The 20,858-nt window shown below is 36.3% G+C and overlaps 2 long non-coding RNA genes across 2 annotated transcripts; both read right to left on the bottom strand.

Annotated features, from left to right (window-relative positions):
- Nucleotides 1-3,447: 3,447 nt before the first annotated feature.
- LOC126828626 (uncharacterized) lies at nt 3,448-4,456 on the bottom strand. The gene is made up of 3 exons (XR_007683178.2): nt 4,247-4,456; nt 3,869-3,938; nt 3,448-3,690 (listed from the first exon to the last, which is right to left on the bottom strand). It is a non-coding gene; the product is annotated as an uncharacterized LOC126828626 (long non-coding RNA).
- Nucleotides 4,457-12,161: 7,705 nt separating this feature from the next.
- LOC126828627 (uncharacterized) lies at nt 12,162-18,118 on the bottom strand. Its single transcript, XR_007683179.1, has 4 exons — nt 18,015-18,118; nt 15,358-15,732; nt 14,966-15,038; nt 12,162-13,253 (listed from the first exon to the last, which is right to left on the bottom strand). It is a non-coding gene; the product is annotated as an uncharacterized LOC126828627 (long non-coding RNA).
- Nucleotides 18,119-20,858: the final 2,740 nt, after the last annotated feature.

Genomic DNA, 20,858 nt, shown 5'->3' with positions numbered 1-20,858 from the left:
TCTAGACCACTAGGCCATCCTAACCCTACTTTTTATACTGAATATTGAGATGTGGTTATACATGTAATTGCATACACTATAGTCCTATATCAGTATGTGATATGTCTCTCTTCATTAAAAGTAGGACTTTAAACCACATTTCTTTGTTTGATATCATTTTATATAGTATTTTAAAATATGCCTATATTACTGTTAACTACTCTATGTACTCAACTATAACGTTTACTGTATTCTTGGGTTGCTGTATATAAAGTTATATGTAGATCTATCATGGTGTCTTTATTGTTACTTTTAAGTGATTTACAGTCGATTATTTACAACTGTAAGATTAAACCAAGGCCTGGCTGTTTGTATTCATTAATATTAAAACGGATGAAAATACAAAGAACAAATTTACAAAACAGGTTGGGGGTAAATTAACTTGGAAAGGTTATGAGTTATAGGGACAAACATTAAAGGGACAAGTCGTCTTCTGCAGTTTGTCTCATCATTACTAGAAATAGACATCAGATTAAACAAATTTAACACTGTATTGTGGTCAAAAATGTAAATGAAGACTGGCATACGCTAGTTTATGGAAGACCAAACAGCTCTTTATCCAGTGCACTTAGTCCTTATTTCTTAATTCATAGTCCTTATTTCTTAATGCATAGTCCTTATTTCTTAATTTGTTGTCGTATTTCGACATTTGTATACTAAAATTAACCTTTGTATCGTAAAATAAATGTTTGTTTTACAAATCAGACATTTGTCATATCAGATTTGTAAAATGTATTTTAATTGTATCTCAATATAAAGATAAAAAATGTTTTAAAAAAATTATTAATTAGTCTACATTTACATTTCAGTAGAGATTTACAATGAAAAACAAATCTGGAACCAAAAATTTCTAAATACAAATCTTCAAATACAAATCTTGCAAAACATTTCTCAAAAAAGATTTCTTCAATAATATTTCTCCAAAAAACATTTCTCGAAATCCATCGAACCGGAATATCATGACGACGTGAGCGGAAATCAACCTTGCATACAATAAGTCACCATACAATAAAGGAGAATCGAGCAAGCATATAAACAATAAAAATTCATATTGTATCCTGTCCGTAGGTTTATCTTGTGTAATTGTTTGTGGGTGGCGCAGCCCCCCTGTATTGTTAACATGTAATATTAATACAATTTCACAGAATCCTAAATCAGACGAGTCGCGGTCCGATAATTTAAAATGAAACCGATTGGGCTAATGAAGACGGGTATACGTCATACAGTGTGTGCTTTAAGGCATATTTTACCATGACAGCGGACCCACGGCCTACTCTTATATCAAATACCACCTGCCCGTCAAGGGTTCTTTTACGTTCACGCCAACGTGTACACGGGACCTTGGTTTTACGTTCCACCCGAAGAACTATTAATAAAAGAGGCCAATCGTAATATTATACCATGGCATTATTATAGGTGAGTGGTGGTCCTATAATTTAAATGAGTATTACCTCTTTCACCACAATTTGCTTAATCTGATGTCTATTTATAGTAGTGATGAGACAAACACAATGTGTATCCCTATAACTCCTAACCTTTCTAAGTTAATTTACCCCCACCCTGTATTGTTTTCAGTAAATTCAGTGTATTCCCGTACCGTGACAAAGCAGCCGATAAAGAAGACATTTTGAAATACTGTTTTAAATTTATTATTTTGCATTATTAAAGTAACCATGCGTGATTTGTATTTTCCAGATTATTTCAATTGTCTCACGGCTAAATCCACGCTAATAGGTACTCAAAATACACCGGATTAAAACCAGACTGATCGCAATCAACTTTAGGTACCAGCATGCGTTACAATATCATGACGTAATCCAACAGTAAACAAACTTTACATTGGTGATCAATCTACCGCAACTGCAAAATGTTGGAAACATTAACTTGCAAGATACCTGGAACTATTTTCTTGTCGACAGATTCGTCCGAGAAAGTGGAGCAAGGACATAGAAAAATTAAAGTGAACAATTTACATAAGGGTTAGCATATATCAACAGAATTTCGCTTCGTCATATATCCTCGTAAATACTGAACGGAATTCCTGATTTAATTAAAGGACATGGCATGGTTATTTCGCCTATTTCTGGAACCGTAGTGGCTCAGTGAGTAAGACGCTGGCTAGCTTTTACATAATGCATATTTAAAACTAAAAGAGGATGTGTATGATAATTACATATTGGGTGTTTCTATGAATATGTACGTCGCTTTATCTTCGTGTTTATGCATGGATGATTGTAATTTTATTCGTCTGTGAACAATTTTATTCAATTTGCATATTTCCATTTTCTTTTGTATTTTCAGTGGTTTTAATTTCAATGAACACAATCAGCCAGGCCTTGGTTTAATCTTACATATTACACAATATCACTTGTAAAGAATCGTGAGGTATCTCTTCAAGCGTGAATTAAATCATTGAATATTTGACTTACATATAACAATAAAGACACGATGATAGATATAGCTTTATATACAGCAACATTAAAGTCGAGTACATAATATAGGAGTATAGTTAACAGTAATATAGGCATATTTTAAAATACTATATAAAATGATATCACACGAGGAAATGTTGTTGAACGTCCTACTTTTAATGAAGACGGACGGGCATTTCACACACTGATGAATAGGATTATAGTTTATAGAAATTATAACCATATCGCACAATGATTAATATAATTATAGTTTATAGAAATTCTGTAGCGCATCTCGAAGCTGTGAATCGGAGGCGGGAGTGGGTGGGGTCTGTTAAAATCGAGGGCTCCACCCACAGTCTCACCCGACAGTGAATGTCACAACAATACTGGCTATAACACTGAGCGCCTCCCTGGACCATTGATCGTATTCTCTATTATAGTTCTTCGCCGATTGTTATCTCGCCGGAAAGCAGTTTTGTTCAAATTGACATAAAGTTCATGTCAATTTATGATTGTTATTGAATTTGTTATTGTTTTTTGTGAACCTTAATCAAAACATAAATTAATTATAGACTTATAAATTGAAATATATACTAAGCTAATAAAACGTTAAAAATTAGGTTTTATGTCATTAGTAAAGAAAATAGTCGACTCCACTCTAGATGCTGACAATCCTTAAAATTTAGTTTCTTTATTAACAACAGCGTATTGGTCTCCACTGGGTCCAATTTTAAATTCTTCCCCAGATTCGTTATTGTTCTTCTTTTTCTCTTTTTTAACAATGGCGTATTTATCTCCACTAGGCCCTATTTTAAATTGTTTATCATTATTGATCATCTTTTCGCCTTTATTAACAACAGTGTATTTATCTCCCTTTGGTCCAGTCTTATATTTCCCATTCGTGGTTTTGTTCGCGTTAGATTTGTTTACTTGGGCGTATTCCGCCACAACCGGAAGTTTTGCTTTTACTTTATCATCAACCACCACGTCACCATAACTTATATACAGATCATTTTCTAGATATTCCATCCCTTGGTTACCGTTGCTAGGTTTAATTATATCATTATCAATACTGGTATATGGATCATTCTCCTGATGAACCAATTCATTATTCGGTTTAGGTTGGTGAGTTATTTCCCCTGATCTGTTTTCTGGAATATTCTGGTAAGGATGAGCATCAGTCTCTACAGCTTCTGGACTTTCGTAAGTCTTGTCTTTTCTCCGTTTACGTATTACACTATAATGGAAACAAGAAATATAATATATCAAATTTATTTGAATCTTCTCCACCCATAAAGGCATACTCTAGAACGGTGCAACTAAATATTGTAAATGAGATAAATTGTATCTCACACGGGTACGGACCTAGAATCCATTTATTAAAGATATATAAACTTTTGTTAATTTAAACTCACCACACAATTATGATAATGATGACGATTATTACAGTTATTCCTCCAACAGATCCACCAATATTAACACCTACTGTAAAATATAATTTATATCCAATAATAACACCTACTGTAAAATATAATTTATATACAATTGTATTATAAACACATAAAATATTCTGACGGACTGGTCTAACCCGAGAGGTTGTTACCTAAGGCCCACATATCATTTCCTCATCGAGACTGAAAGCTATCTAAGCAAATTTTAACACCAACTTGTTTTCAAAAAGGTCCCCCCCCCCCCACGGAATTAACTCAAATATATTTGTAAGAACGAAAGGCGGTGGACCGAATTGTCGTAAGAAAATACAGTTATAACAGTGTTATGAATATAAACCTTACTTTGAACAATATCACCATTTTCATTTGTAGATGTTATGGTTGTGTTTTTATCAGTGACCCTTTCATCAGTGGTTGATTTTGGTACTAATGTATCTGTCGTCATCTCCGTGGTAGTTGGTGGTGTCATTCCCTTTATACTCGACCGGGTTGTATCTGGCGTAATCTCCGTAGTAGTAGTAGTAGTTGATGTATTTGACACCGTTGATTCTGCCATAATCGCCGTAGTAGTAGTTGATATCGTTCCAGTTATATTTGGTTTATTGCAGGCAAGATGCATATTTAATTCTATTGTAACAGATTATAACAATATACGTATTACATTTATACCAATATAAATATTAATAGAATATTTAAGTAATCAAGTGAGTTGTACAATGTCTGACACTGAGTAAAGATTATGTAGCTATTATAATGGATGTCGTGTATTTCGAAAGTCGAAATATAAGATCTTTCGCTCTTTTCCTGATGCTACCTCTCAACAATTTATTTTATATATAGCCCCCCCCCCCCGCAACACACACGCACACCCACACACACAAACACTACATCCATCGACACATATCCGGCCAAACAGTGAGATTTTATTGAAAGATAATCAAACCCTACAGAATATGCGTTAGATAGTTTTGGGGAAAAGGTAACTGTGTATTTCTACGATGTGTCGTCAGTTGTACAAGATAGTGAGATAATTGGTCCAACACTTTTACTGCATATAGTATGTATACTCATTACAAATATGATGTCTTATAATTAACTCTATAACAAGATCTCTATTTATAGAAATTATTACAAATTACCATAATTTAATCAAAATCCTGAATTTATTATTTTACTTACCAGGTTCTGTGGAAATCCTGAAACAAAATGCAAATCCGCCAGTTGATGTTTTATTCGAAACTAGTATTATCTGTAATTTATCCTGAACGGCAACATTAAAGGTATACATAGGTATATAATCACGACAGCGGTACATCTTGGTAGTTGAATTATGTATCAATTGTACTTTATACTGACACCCTCCTGGGTAGTTTGCTATGACATTGATAGTTATTGGTCCACTAACATAGGACGAATCGTTAAACGTCAGAATACACTGACAACCTGTACCCTGTTCGTCATACGGTAAACCAGATATATTGAATTTACTTCCTTGTAGGTCTAATGTACTGCATATAGAACTACTGGAACCTGGAAATAAAATAACAAATTATGATTTTAAAGAAGTATGAAGTCACGCCCCAATTGAAGGACAATGTTGGTGTCCACCAATATTATATATGTAATAGAACTGGTTAACACATTACAAATAAAATATTAACATAGAGATATGTGATACTGTAGATATGTAACCAACATTTGAAATAAAAGGAGAGTGGCGCCAAACACGAGTGATTCTTATAGGCTGAGTCAGTGAGTAATTTTGGTGGCACAAACTTTTTTTGTTTCTGTTTTACAGATTGTTTTATTTACCGAATTTACAATAATTTTTAAACAGTACGATACGCTGACTGTCACACTGTTAAAATTTTTATGTATTTTTACCTCGTTTTAACTGGCAGAAATATTGTCATCGTTATAACTGTATTTTAACATTGCATGTTATTTCACAGTCTGTAATGTATCTTTACCTCTAGCTATTATACATCCAAGGTGAAATTACATGTATGTAAATGGGTTATGTGTAAATGTTAATTTACATAAATTTGTACAATAACATTTAAAACAAAAAATATTGTGTATTTTGATAGAGTTTATGTAATAATAATAATATCTCATAAATGTTGTAGAATTACATATTATGTAATTTGCCAAGGTAACATTATTCAAAGGAATGTGTTTGTCTCCGCTTGGCTAATTAGTCCTAGGTTCGATCCTGGCGAACACAGAAAGTTTTCGGAACTTTCAGCCGAGCAGGTAAAACAACAATCGATAATGTAAAGAAAATAAGTGAAATGGGGTTTAATGTGCACTTTTCTGTTCCTTATAATGGAAAGAGTAGGTGGCATGACACAGTCCAAGCAAAATGCCGCACTCAACTCAATGTATGGCACATGCATGTCTTTATTAGCAAGTTCGGTGCATTCAGATTTTGAATAACCTATTTCTCTAAAATGGACTAAACTGACTGACAGAACAGTAAATATTTTGTATAATATTCGATATGTGGTCAAAGGTGGAATAACCTATGTGACCACTATTGGAAGGTAAATTTACAATTTTCTGTAAAAATAATATTTCCAGCGGCATTTCTGTTAATATACAGCTGACATATGGTTGTATTACTACATTAAATTTGATGTAATTTTACATAAGCCTTGTATTCATATGCATCGACATCGTTTTAAATGTAAATTAACAAACCATGTGATATTACAAATCCTGTACTGTATTTTTACTATAATTATAACTGTAAATATACATATAATTTTAACAGTGTACAGTATACTATATCAAGTTAGTTGTAGCTGATTATTCTGAATAACTAATAGATGTTTTTAGACGGATTAGACAACAGTTTCATTTGGAGATGGGTTTTACTTGACAAAGGGACCCGCCCTGACTCAGTGAGTAAGACGTTAGCTCGCTAGCCTGGAGGTCCCCTGTTGGTATTTGATGTTGGCCGAGAAAATTCATCTGGATTTTCCGGCGTAATTCCCCGTTGTTAGTGATACATGGCAGAAGGTCTATTACGGGAAAACGTATAATCGTTCGGTGAGATGGAAAACCAAGGCCCCGTGTAAACAGATTATTTGTGTGCACGTACACGAATCCTTGACATTTGGAATTCGAAATAAAAGTAGACTGTAGTGGCGCTGTCCGGGCAAAATATTCCTCATAGTTCACGGTATGGCGCATGTTCATCTTCATTAGCTAAGTCAGTACAGAACAGTTTCATTACATTACATTTTCTTGATAGCGTTGCTGGCAGTAAAAATAACCTTTAGGGCAGTTTGTAATTCTTGGGGTTATATTTTTTATACATGCACGTTCAATGGTCAAGTCTTAATTGTTTTTTTCAAAACACATAAATACCTCTGTAGATTTCACAAAGCTAACACGATATTAAGTACGTTATATATTGTGTCACATATTTTATTTACCTTGGCAATTTCTTTGTCCTGAAAAAGGTAAAAGTGAATATTAATATAATATTTAATGTGCAGTATTTGTGTAATTAAATACATAGATAAAACCAGTATTAAGGTACGGCCGAATTTATGTTCATCTTAAAACCAAACATGAAAATAGATTTAGTGACGAAACAGACTTGCTGTAAAACTGTGGAAACCAATGTGATCGTATTGAGCTTACCCCAAAACTAATCGAAATAACACAATATATCAATCCAATTCAAGCCTTTATATTACCCCAATTTAAAACCATTAGCTCATTGACAATGACGTACTTACCTTCAATAACCCTCATATGTCCAGATAATACCATTATAAACACACCAATATATAATGCAGGTACTGTCTTCTGTTCCATTTCCATATACGATTGATCTTTATACAGGCACCGTCTTCTTATCCATAGAGCTTTATACGACACATTCACCTTGATTCATCTAATCTACAAATTCATATATGTGGTTACATAATCTATGCACACAATGGCTCTAACAAAATCTATATCCTGTTGGGTTTGAGTACATATATGTTAAACTATTAGTATATACAGTGAAACTAACTAATTCAGGACGATATATTATTGAGGTAACAAATGCATTCATTTCTGGACAAATCACATGAAGGATAAGCCTCATCAAGTAATTCCTGATTATATTTAGACATGTATGATCCTCAATAATATTTGAGGAAAAGGATAGATAATTGACCTACTTTTATTGATTTTATGTAAATTTTGATCATAAGCCCTGCCACTGAGTCAAGTGTCGTGGTTTCAATTCCTCGCTTGTACGTGAGACGCGGTAGGTCGCCTGTCCAACCTCGAGGATTTTCGGCCATTACTACAGACAGCTTCACGCCAGCAAATTATTGAAATACAACTGAACCATGTTAGTCCCGAAATGACCTGGTTTGTGTCGAGTAACCGTTAATTGAAACAGGATATTGGCCGAATAATTAATGACCAAAGTAAATCCCATTCCCTTTTATTTATTAAACTGAAATACAAAAACCAGGTCCTTTTTATACATAATCTGTTTTTTGGGGGGTTTTTTGTTTTGTTTTTTGTCCTTTAATCACAAGGCTGAACGAGTAACTCACTGTGTAATACTACTATTGTCTCTGTGACCATATTGTATCTTTAGCTAACTATTAGATTCACACATTGTAGAGAAGTCATATCTCAAGCACTCAAATTAAAATGAGTGATGGATTGACACATAGAAAAAAAGATTTATAAAACTAAAATATGACCAGATGACTCGTGGTGGTAAATTATTATTGCATCATTTGACTTAGTAACCAATCATTATAATTAATTATATCATATTTGACCAATTAGATAATTGAAAGCCGAAACTCAAGGGTAGAAAACCAACAGAGCTGTTGGCGTTCGTCATACAGTCGCTAAATTCGAGTGAGACTGCTGAGGTTCAAGAGACACCAGCTGGGTTGAGTAGACCTCACGGATTTGTAGGAGAGCCATATGATGTACGCATTCCGTCAGTAAACTTGATCTGTGAGTTAATTTTAAGTATGCTAATGTAATCTTTTATTCATTGTAACCATATGTATCCATCTTGACATAAAAATCACGAAACGAACTGTTTTCCCCGGTAAGACAAACGTCTTAACTACTAAGATAGTAAGAAGAAGAAAATACATAATGAAGCGACTCGATGAACGAGACTGAACATATCCCACAGGAGAATACTACCGGTGTTACCTGGAATAACCATACACCAAGGACTGCCATTCAATTTATACTAATAATAATACTAGTTGTATTCTATACCGCTGAACATTCAGTCAGTCTGACTGCTCTGTGTAGCTGTGGACTCTTCGGGAATCTCGCCGAACATAACTGATTAGACATTAGAGTAAAAACAGAAACGAGTGAATGTAAATAAGTTTATATACATTCATATTACATTATTATATGCGTTGTGACCCATTTGTGTCAATTTCTAGTTGCCAAAGAATAGCGATTTAGCTCCTGTAATGGTGACATTGTGTATAGCTTAACGGTGACCTTTTGTGTAGCTTAACGATGACCGTTTGTGAAGCTTAATGGTGACATTTTGTATAGCTTAATGGTGACCTTTTGTATAGCTTAATGGTGACATTTTATGTAGCTTAACGGTGACCTTTTGTGAAGCTTAATGGTGATGTTTTGTATAGGTTTGTGTAGCTTAAATTGCTTAATGGTGACCTTTTGTGAAGCTAACTGGTGACCTTATGAGGACCTAGCTACTTCTTGGGAATAGCTAACTGGCGACCTTACGAGCTGTTGACTTTGATCCCATGGTTATCTACTACCCGAGTATCAAGCATCGTTCCGTGTTGGCCCTCAGAATACAAAACTGTTCTTTTACTTTCCCTCACCCCTTTATTCTTGATGGCATTGTGAAACAAAAGCGCGGATTTAAGTGCCCTCTCCCATAAGACCAAGTAAGTGCCTCTCGAGAGACGGGGTCCCCTCTGGTCCAGTCCCCCAAAAATTAAAAGCTCAGTTACATATCAGAAATGTTTTCGCTCGATTCCATTAGGTCATCATTCTTCCACTCCTGGGGGGGGGTGGGGGTGATGGCCGAATGGTTAGCACGTGCGCACTGTATCATAAAGCCTGTCATTGAGTCAACGGGCGTGGTTTCGATTCCTCGGTTGTACGTGACAAGGAGTAGGGTCGCCTGTCCAACCTCGTGGGTTTTCTCTGGGTCCTCCGGTTTCCTCCCACTGCTAAAGACCCCTACGCGCAAGCAAATTATTGAAATAAAATTAAACCATATGTTAGTCCCGAAATGACCTAGTTTGTGTCGAGTGGACGTTAAACCCCATTTCTCTCTCTCTCTCTTCCACTCCTCTGTATTCTTATATAAGCTCATCACTCTCATATTCACGATTATAGTGAACCGCTCAGTTGGTTGTGTCGCTAGTGCGAGGGCCGCGGAGCGACAGATTCTACAAATGTTCTGTCCACACTTACAAACCAGGCGGAATGGACAGACAGATCTCGAGATTCTGTCCCCATTTCCTCCCATTTCTGGTCCTCTCGTTCGCAAGAATTTGCTATTATGTTTACTATACAGTAAAGACTTTTAAGTATATGAAATTTGGAATTCTCTGACTTTCAACCTTAAGAACGATGAGAGTTTAATATATATATATATATATATAAAGAGGAAATGATGTTACACAGATTTGTCAATTAAAAGTCAAACTATTTGAACATCGGATTATGTAAGATTGGATCTATTTGAATATAACTAGCAGTTGTAATTTGAAATCCAAGAACAACACTTATATAGCTAATATCGTTTGATGTAGCTGTAAATATGGCCAGGGAGAAAATACTCATTCGCAGCACTCTTGAGATGTTCAAACAACTACGTTTTATATTTAAGTCAGTGCAGAAGACAATAGATTTAAAACATCAACTGAAATGGCGTATTATGACACGTCAGCACCAACCGGGATATATATGGATCCGAACAACACAAGCTAACGAATATATATTTCCAGATAAATATCAGATTCTCCACAAACAAATGTGGTCGGACGGACGTCCCAGGGGGCGACGACATACACACTCATATGGTAATGTGGGCGTATAAAATGGTCCCATTCTGGTTGAGGTTCTCGCTAAGCTGAATTTACGGGTGAAAGAAGTATGACCAACGTTACATTCGACGATGCTAATATCAGATTATTACCGCGTAAAATTTGATTGTTTTTATCCCAAGGTCTGACCTTTTCCCATATATCTGTACATGTATGGGGGGTCAAGTGGCTACGTGGGTAAGACGCTGGCTCGCTAGCCTGGAGGTCGGGTGTTCGATCCCAGCATTGGCCGAGAAAGTTCATCCAGATTTTCCGGCGTGGTTCCCCCTTGTCAGTGATGCAGGACGGGAGGCCTGACAAGGACAGCTGTCTAGTCCTTCGGATGAGACGAAAAAACTAGGTCCTGTGTATACATTGGAATGCACGTAAAAGATCCCTTGGCAGTTGGAATTCGATATAAGAGAAGGTGATAGTACCGCTACCCGGGCAAAATTTCCCTCATAGCACATTGTATGGCGTATGCCCGTCTTCATTAGCCCAGCATAGGAGCAGTGTTAGTAAAAAATAAATAAAATAAATCTCTAGTTGTAGAATTATCTTCTTCAATCCTCCCTTGATCAACAATATGAATGTTAATTGTAATGTGACGGTGTATACACACTGACAGGTAAAACTTCCTGGTCAAGTAAAAGTATGTATTAACTTAAAGATGCACTATGTAAGATTTAGATAAAAAAAATTACTGACAGTTTTAGCTATAGTAGTTGACAACTAGATAATATAAAGGGAATATCTTGAAAATTTGAATCAAAAGTACTTCATTCTGAGCGATGTTAGGGCTGTTTGGAGAATAGCGGAGTCTCGATTGTTATTTCTATTGTTGCTATGATAGTAAACAAAGTCTCTATTATCCATTTTTAAATTAAATCATTAAATCAACCGTTTTACTATCAATGAATATAAACTATCAGCCAGACCTTGGTTTAATCTTACCTAGTGCACAATTTCACTTGAGGAACTGTGCCAATTTCCGGTCTTCCTGTAGGCCTTAAATGTTAAATAAATTATTAATTAAATAAATTATAGCAAGAACGGCCAGTCCTTTATCCAGGTCTTACATAATGTATCTTTAAGTGTGAATTAAACCGTGGAAAATTGGGACTTATACATAACAATAAAGATACCGTGATAGATATAGCTTTATATATAGTAATACAAGAACACATTAAAGTTGAGTACATAGTGTAGTTAACAATAAGATAGGCATAGTTTAAAAATACAATATATGTTATCACAGATAGAAATGAAATGTGGTTTAAATTTTAATAAAGACGATCATATCACACAATGATATAGGACTATAGTTTATAATTTATTAGCTAGACATCAGATTGAATCTTTAAGCACGGTGACGTGGTGACGTGTTTAAATAATGTTGCATGAATTTGTAGCTTTTGAAAAAAGGTCACTAAACCAAAACACGTCATTACGTAACTGAACCATGTTATTTTTGCTAAGATTTCTCTTGTGTTATGTTAATGTAAATATAAAATCTATATCACGTTAATCTAAATATAACATGAAACATAACATCTGTATTTCACTAGAAGGTAAATATATACTTGAAATCATTATATACAATATGCTGACAATCTTTAAACTATGTACAAGATGATATAGGTTAAAGTTCTTTTTCACATGTTTAAACAATTAACTGCATGGTGGATTAATTATTTGTTGTTCTCCCCTCTTTATTAACCCAGGCTTATTCATCTCCACTTGGTCCAATTTTAAATTCTTCCCCGGCTTCTTTATTGTTCTTTTTCTCTTTGTTAACAACCGCGTATTTATCTCCACATGGCCCTATTTTAAATTGTTCATTACGTTTATCATTATTGATCATCTCCCCACCTTTATTAACAACAGCGTAATTATCTCCCATTGGTCCCAACTTAAATTTCCCAACCGGAAGTTTTACTTTTAGTTTATCATCAACCACCACGTCATCAGTGGCATCATCAGAACTAATATCAAGATCATTTTCTAGATATTCCATCCCTTGGTTACCGTTGCTAGGTTTTAGTTTATCATCAACGATCACGTCATCAGTAACATCATCAGAACCAATATAAAGATCATTTTCTAGATATTCCATCCTTTGGTTACCGTTGCTAGGTTTAACCAATTCATAATTCTGTTTAGGTTGGTGAGTTATTTCCCCTGATCTGTTATCTGAAATGTTCTGGTAAGGATGAGGATCAATCTCTACAGCTTCTGGACTTTCATAATTCTTGTCTTTTCTCCGTTTACGTATTACACTATAATATACAAAACAAGTTAAAGTGAGTTACTTCGACTGGTAAAATGTTTATTTATTAAACTGTAATATAAAGAAATGAAGTGAGAGAGTTGTTGTCTAGCAAGACCCGATGACAGGGACGGATCCAAGAATTTTTCAAAATTTTTAAATAAGGTGTGTTAAGATGAAACTTGTATCATCAATTAATTGAAATATTCTAAAATAGTACAATTTGTTGACCAGAATAAAGATTCGGGCACATTATTCAGTCACAACAAGAGGGGTATTGAGCCTTTAAAGAGAGAAATCCAACATCCAGCTTGACGTCAATTTGTATATGATGATAAAGGATAAAGATCACGACAGTTACACTTTTCTCGTGAAGTGTTGTTTGACAATGTTTTTATGTAGTTGAGCTACATATCCGCCCCCTAGATGATATATTTACTTTAAGATTACACTTCTGGTGATCACAATCAGTGCTGGAGTAACACCGTGTAGCACTGCAGTTGCTGTGAGTCCTCCCCCCCCCCCCGTTAATATTTCAAGGGGAAAATATTGAATTTATCTAATTAGTCAAATGTTTGCTTTCGCTGTAGTATTTTTTTTTTCTAGTCAACATTTAAGGCTGAAGATACGTCTTTCGTGATTGAATTTATATGTTAGAAATGATGTAACTAATCAGTGAGTGACTGTAGCTATCATAACTTTAATCATTCTGCATTATAAATCACAGTGTATTTGATATTAACCTACCCGAGGTTGATATGATAGAGAACACGCGGAGAGAAGGTTTATATCCGACATATCATACAACGTCATAGTTTTAATCACCCTTAAATTAAATGGACTATTCCATTAAAAGTCAACAATGATTGGATAATTGTTCGATAGTTTTCGACAAATAACGAAAATTACCGAACTAATCACGTGAATGCATTCTTTATACCCAACTACCTTGTCGCCATTTTGGAGTAAATAGAGGTTCAATTGAATTAAAAGCAAAAACAAAATGGGCAGTAATACATTATCAGACGAATAATCAATCCTTTTTAGCCAACAGATTGACGGTGGAACAGATTTAAAAGCAATTCTCTACGAGAATCTATTCCGATAATTCTGACAGTGAACCGTAAAGGTTTTCGGTATGTTCAGAGAAGGATTTGACCGACTGTGTTAAGTGGACTGTACCCAAAAATAATTTACAAAGGAACTCTTGGGCTATAAATACTTTCACGTCTTGGATCATCAACGCGTTATGAACAGAATATATCAACCTGACATGACGTCATGACAGGTTGATATGACCCCAATATACCAACCTATGGTAACGTAATGACAGGATGATATGAGATATAATTTCTATGCCCATCAAAGAATGGGGAGTTGGATGACCGAATGTATAGCACATGCGCTCTTTATCATGGGGCCTGTCTTTGATTCAACTGGCGTGGTTTCGAATCCCCGGCTGTACGTGACAAGGAGTAGGGTTGCCTGTCCAACCTCGTGGGTTTTCTCCGGGTCCTTCGGTTTCCTCCCACTGCTAAAGACACCTTAGCGCAAACAAATTATTGAAATAAAATTAAACCATGTGTTAGTTCCGAAATGACCTAGTCTGTGTCGAGTGGACGTTAACCCCCATGTCTCGTGGTAATGATATAAATTACAAGGAATATAGAGATGATACTAACCATATTACCATGGTAATGATACAAGAAATATGATACTAACCAGATTACTATGATAATAATGATGATGATTATCACCATTAATCCTCCTACAGCTCCACCAATTATACCAGACACTGGAATATATATAACATGAGAAATAATAACGATTTATTCTTTCAAAAATATAATTTATAATAAACTACATAAATGCAAGAAATGAATATCTGAATCCCACGATTCAACTGTTAATCTATCTGAACAGTTTATACTGACAATCGAGCAACTCCTGTATACAGCTAAATATGGACCAGGGTTAAAAGGCACAACAGTCAACTGCCTGGTGTGTTTAAAGGACGGCGTTATCGTCCACCGACTTAACATAACTACGTTTGACGCTGGTTAGAAATGAAGAAATACATTTAAGTGGTCCCGTTCCTCTGTAAACAAACTTACTCGAGTTATCATTCTTAGATGTTGGTGTTGTTGGTTGGTTAGATTCACTACCAGGTGTTGTTGTTGTTGGTTTGTTAGATTCGCTATCAGATGTTGGTTGAATAGATTCACTAGCATATGTTGGTTGGCTAGATTCATCACCAGATGTTGGTGTTGTTGATTCCATATCAGATGTTGGTTGGATAGATTCACTAGCAGACATTGGTGTTGTTGGTTGGTTAGATTCATTACCAGATGTTGTTTGGCTAGATTCATCACCGGAAGTTGTTTGGCTAGATTCATCACCCGATGTTGTTTGGCTAGATTCATCACTGGATGTTGATTGGTTAGATTCATTACCAGATGTTGTTTGGTTAGATTCATCACCGGGTGTCGCTATTATTAATGAGAAGTAAATAGATCTATGTTTATATATACTATTCAAAAAAAGTAGGGGATATTTGATTTTTAAGTGTTATTAAATTCACCTAATGAAACTGACGAAGAAACAAATGACAAAATGAAATGAAGTTCACATTCATCGATTTATTCCAAATGATCGTTAGACTAAGTAAGGCACAGACTGACCATTATAAGGGTAAAATGGTACCCGGGGTCAAACAGCAAAGTTACCACAGCATCACAACCAAGTCAGTAACGGGTAAATCCTCCTCTGTTTGCCAAACAAGCATTGATCCGACGTGGCATACTCCTAATGAGACGTCTAAGGTCATTTTGGTCCAGATTGTCCCATTCCTATTGCAACGCAGCAGCAAGTTCTTGGACATTGGCAGGACGTTGTTGACGTTGACGTAACCTCTGTCCAAGCATGTCCCAGACATGCTCGATGGGGGAGAGGTCGGGACTCAGTGCTGGCCAAGGTAATGTGGTGATGTTCTGTTGTTGGAGGTAACCTGTAACGATCCTGGCCCTGTGACATCTTGCGTTGTCATCCTGGAAGATGAAACGGCGGCCATGACGTCGTGTGAACGGCACAACATGGACTGCCAAGATGTCGCCAGGTAGTACTGGCCTGTAACACGCCCTGCAACAACATGTAAAGCCGTTCTTCCAGCAACAGTGATGCCTCCCCACACCATAACAGAACCACCCCCAAATCGATCATGTCTGGTGACGTTAACGTCTTGGAAGCGCTCGTTTCGACGACGCCACACCCTCCTACGTCTGTCCAAAAAATCAACAGTGAACCTTGACTCATCTGAAAACATCACATTGCTCCAGCGTCGATTATCCCAGTGTTGACGATCCCTACACCAACGACGTCTTGCCTGAATGTGATGATCTCTCAAACAAGGGATCACGCGAGGACGTCGGGCGCGAAAGTGACCCCTATGCAGTCGATTCCGAATCGTCTGGCCACTCACTCTCACACCAGTGTCTGTTTGAAGACGAGCGCTGATCTGATTTGCAGTGATGACATGATTTCTCAAGGCCAAGGTACGGATAAATCGATCCTGGGCTTGAGTTGTCGCCCTTGGTCGACCTGAGCGTGGTCTGTCCTGTACAGATTGTGTATCACGGTATCTGGACCATAGCCTGCTTATGACAGACTGAGAAACATTCATCGTCTGCGCCACAACCGCCTGTGTTGTGCCGATCTGTAGCATGCCAAGGGCACGTAACCTTTCATTTTGGGTAAGCCGACGCATATCAAAATTTGTTTTCTGGTCACTAAAACAATTAAACTGATGTTTCCACCCTGGAATTCAATGCCACAATGACTGTAACATTCAAAGTCAGAGTCGTGCAAATCTTGGGTTGGACCCCCATGATGATCCCAAGCATCACATGCATTCCATGCGGTAGCTATTGGTGCGTTTGGGCGTCACATGTAACTGGAAATGTTTCTTCTGTTAGGTTCTATAGTGACTTTTTTCGTAGTCATTTGCATATTTTAGTATTATGCCCCCAAAATCAAATATCCCCTACTTTTTTTGAATAGTATCCAATAAAATAACCAAAGTAACATTTAAACAATCACATATTTATTTTATTTTTTTTTTCAGGCTAATTTAATTTTTCAGGGAATGGCTACAGAAAATGGCTATAAACCTAAAGCCGGACGCAAATCTTGAGCTGATTTTACCACCAAGTAGTGGTGTTATTTGGTTGTTTCTGACATTTGTTTGTTTGGTAGTATGTGGTTACTGTTTCTGATGTCCAGTTAACTGCACAAGTCTGTTCTTTTATTATTTGAATTAATGTGGACCCGCCTTTGTGAGCCATCGCGGCTCAATGAGTAAGACATTGGCTCGCTAGCCTGGAGGTCCCGTATTCGATGCTTGTGTTGGCCGAAATAGTCCATCTTTATTTCCGGCATGGTTTCACCTTGTCAGTGGTGCAAGAAAGAGGGCTTGGCAAGTTACAACATATAGTCGTTCGGATGGGACGAAAAACCGAGGTCCCGTGTACACATTCATATGTACGAAAAAGAATCCTTGGCAGTTGGAATTCGACATAAAAGTGGGTCATACCGTCGCACTTCATAGCACTGTGTGGCTTAAGTAGGACGTTAAACCCCATTTCAATTCATTGCATTTATGTAATCTAATGGTTGTGAATTTAAACCAAGGTTTGAAGACGATGTTGACCGATTGACAATGAACACTGTTCTTGGATGGAATGTGATTAGATGGAACAGAATATTAACAACTAACTTATACTTTCTGTGAAAGATGTTTCTATATCATCAGTAGGTTTAGAACTTGTTGTTGTTGACCATCTTGATTTACCACATGACAGTGTTACAGGTGTTGATTCTAGGTGAAAATAAAACAAAAACAACGTGAATGAATGATATAAAGGATAATTTGTATATTTGGGTGATTACTATATATACATACCAATCAAATTAGAAGTTCGTGATTAGTGCACGAATATAGTGCAAACAATCAGGCGACAAATGCGGGGGGGGGGGTATGTCCTGCTCAGTCTTAAGGGATTCGTTGCCCGAAATGACCGGAAATGGCATCTACAGCGTTGGGTGGTCACGAATTGTGACTATAATACTACAATTAGGCTGTCACCCCTGTTTGTGGGTGTGGATGGAGTGAAAGTGTACGGATGTATGTCTGTTGATCTCCGACAGGAAGCAATTCGTAACAGATCGTCTTGAAAATTTGCATTCTTATTCCTTACACCCTAGCGATAGGGTCACGCACATGGTTTTTTTTATGTGTATCCTCTAGTGATCGCATTTTTAAGATTAGGTTGGAATTTGGTATACTTATGACTAATTCCGGCGCCAACTATTGATTTTGGTCCAAGGGGTGGTGTCACTCCCAGGTCTTTGTTAATATTTTGTCTGTAAATATTCTACAGATTACAATTATTAACCGATTTTGTTCAAATTCGTCTTGTTCAATCATTTTAATCAACGGATTGTACCATATTTACATTGGTTCACGTACCACCCCCAAGGGCAGTGCCACGCCCACCTTATTGTTAATATTTTGTGACTGAACTTCCTAACCGATCGTCATGGAACTTGGCACACCTTTTCCTTCAACTATCAGGACGACATCTTTTGATATTGGTGCTTGGTCGACTCTCAGTGTCATGCCCACATTTAATATTTTAAACCGATCGTCTTGAAACTTGCAAAACATATTGTTTTTGATGTATGTCCGACCTCCAGACTGCATTTTATACAAGCCTTTGTCTAGATGTGACATGCTCGTTCATTTGAAAACAAGGATTTTTGTGCATGTACAGTGTAGGCATTCTACAAGCTGTAATTATTTACACATTTTGTCCATGATTATTCATTTCAAAAAGATGACGGAACCTATTGATTTTGGCGCATGACCCACCCCCTAGGGTTTCCATATTACACCCATTGCAGTCATTTCATATTGAATTTAAAGCAAGGATGTGGACATGCCCGGCGTGGGTTTTCCCGCTTTCAACTGCCGCTAAACACTTCGATATGGAGATATAAAAATCCTGGAATCTCCCCTGAATATATAATTATATTATTACCTGATGTTATTTCCAGACAGGCGCTGAATTCTCTCCTTTTACTTATATCATCTTGTGATAAGTTTATCGCGACACTACCACCAGTTTGTATTGGTATGATTGATTCGTCTCTATCTCTACATGAATATATCCTGCCCCCAATCATATAAAGAAACTGGAATTTATAAGAACATCCATGTGGTATCCGATGTTCTTTTATTGTAACATTGGTTGGAAATCCAGTAGATAAAGAACATGAACATTGTGTAGTATCATCATTTCTTCTAACACCAGACAGATAAACAATGTTACCAGTTATAGAACCATCATTACATACTGGTATAGATAAACGATCTGTAATATAAAATATAAAATGTCGCGTGATCAAGATTTACCAGTCAGAGAATACTGATGTTTAATTTCCTGAAAAAAAATGATAAAATAAGAATATATCAAGATTTATTTTATAATTCATCGCCAATGATATACAATTGATACGTATGGACTGTAATAAAAATTGAAAACAAAAACTGCGTAAGAGCAGTACTGAAGTGCTTTGGTACGTCAGGTCACGCCTTGTCATGTCACTAATCAAGTTCCACCTTGAACTATTGAGTATAGTAACATCCAATACCTATTTCTCAACGGATCTTCGTCGGGTTTTCATTTTTGGAATCTTTGGACGAATCCCATAGAATTCGGAAGTTCGCTAGATTAGTTTTAGAATCAAAGATTTGCGAAAGCTTTCTTCGGCATTTTCTCGATGTTCAAAGATGGCGTATCTCAGTCACTATTTGGGGTAGAAATAAGGAACACATTAAAGCCTTCATAATGGCATATTAAAAACTTCCGAAAATTACCGAGGCCTTCCGATTTTCCCTGAACATAAATAGTTCTCTTCGTTTTAAAAATGGACTAAAAATGATATATGATGGTGTTAGTCCCAGATGTTATCTTTCATTTTCAGATACCTTGCCCCATAACATTTTCAACCGTTTGACCGCCATATATATTGGATTTTACAAAATTCAGATTTGATTCCGATTTTCAAAAACTTTTGTTTTGTTTTTAACCTACTCGAAAATCCAAATGGCAACAGTTTCGACTTTTGATCTGTTATCTGGTGACCTAGCTATTCAATGACCCTTGCCCTTTGCACATATGAAGCCCGGGAACCTCTACTAACAACTAATTTCAAAATGGCAGGTTGTCCGCGTTAATAGGTATCAGACGATATTATACTCAGTAGTTGATGGTGTATGGATGTAACCGTGTGTAGCGTGACATGGCGTGACTTTGTCGATAGCGTAAAATACAGAAGATATATAGGTAATAACTTTTTTCAAAACAATGTAAGTACAAATTATGAACGCAAGGGGGCTAACTAATTTTTATGGCCACAGATCACCAATGTTTCCCCATTGACTTTAATGTTAATTCTCGTCTCGTAGACCGCCCCTAACTTTTCCCCAAATTTCCGTTGGGTAGAACGCTTCTATCACAGATAGAGCAACATGTGACAACCTCTTGACCTAAAGCAT

This window comes from Patella vulgata, chromosome 7 (assembly GCF_932274485.2).
Source record: "Patella vulgata chromosome 7, xgPatVulg1.2, whole genome shotgun sequence".
NCBI classification, from domain to species: Eukaryota; Metazoa; Mollusca; class Gastropoda; family Patellidae; genus Patella; species Patella vulgata.
This window is presented reverse-complemented; position numbering and strand designations above follow the sequence as displayed.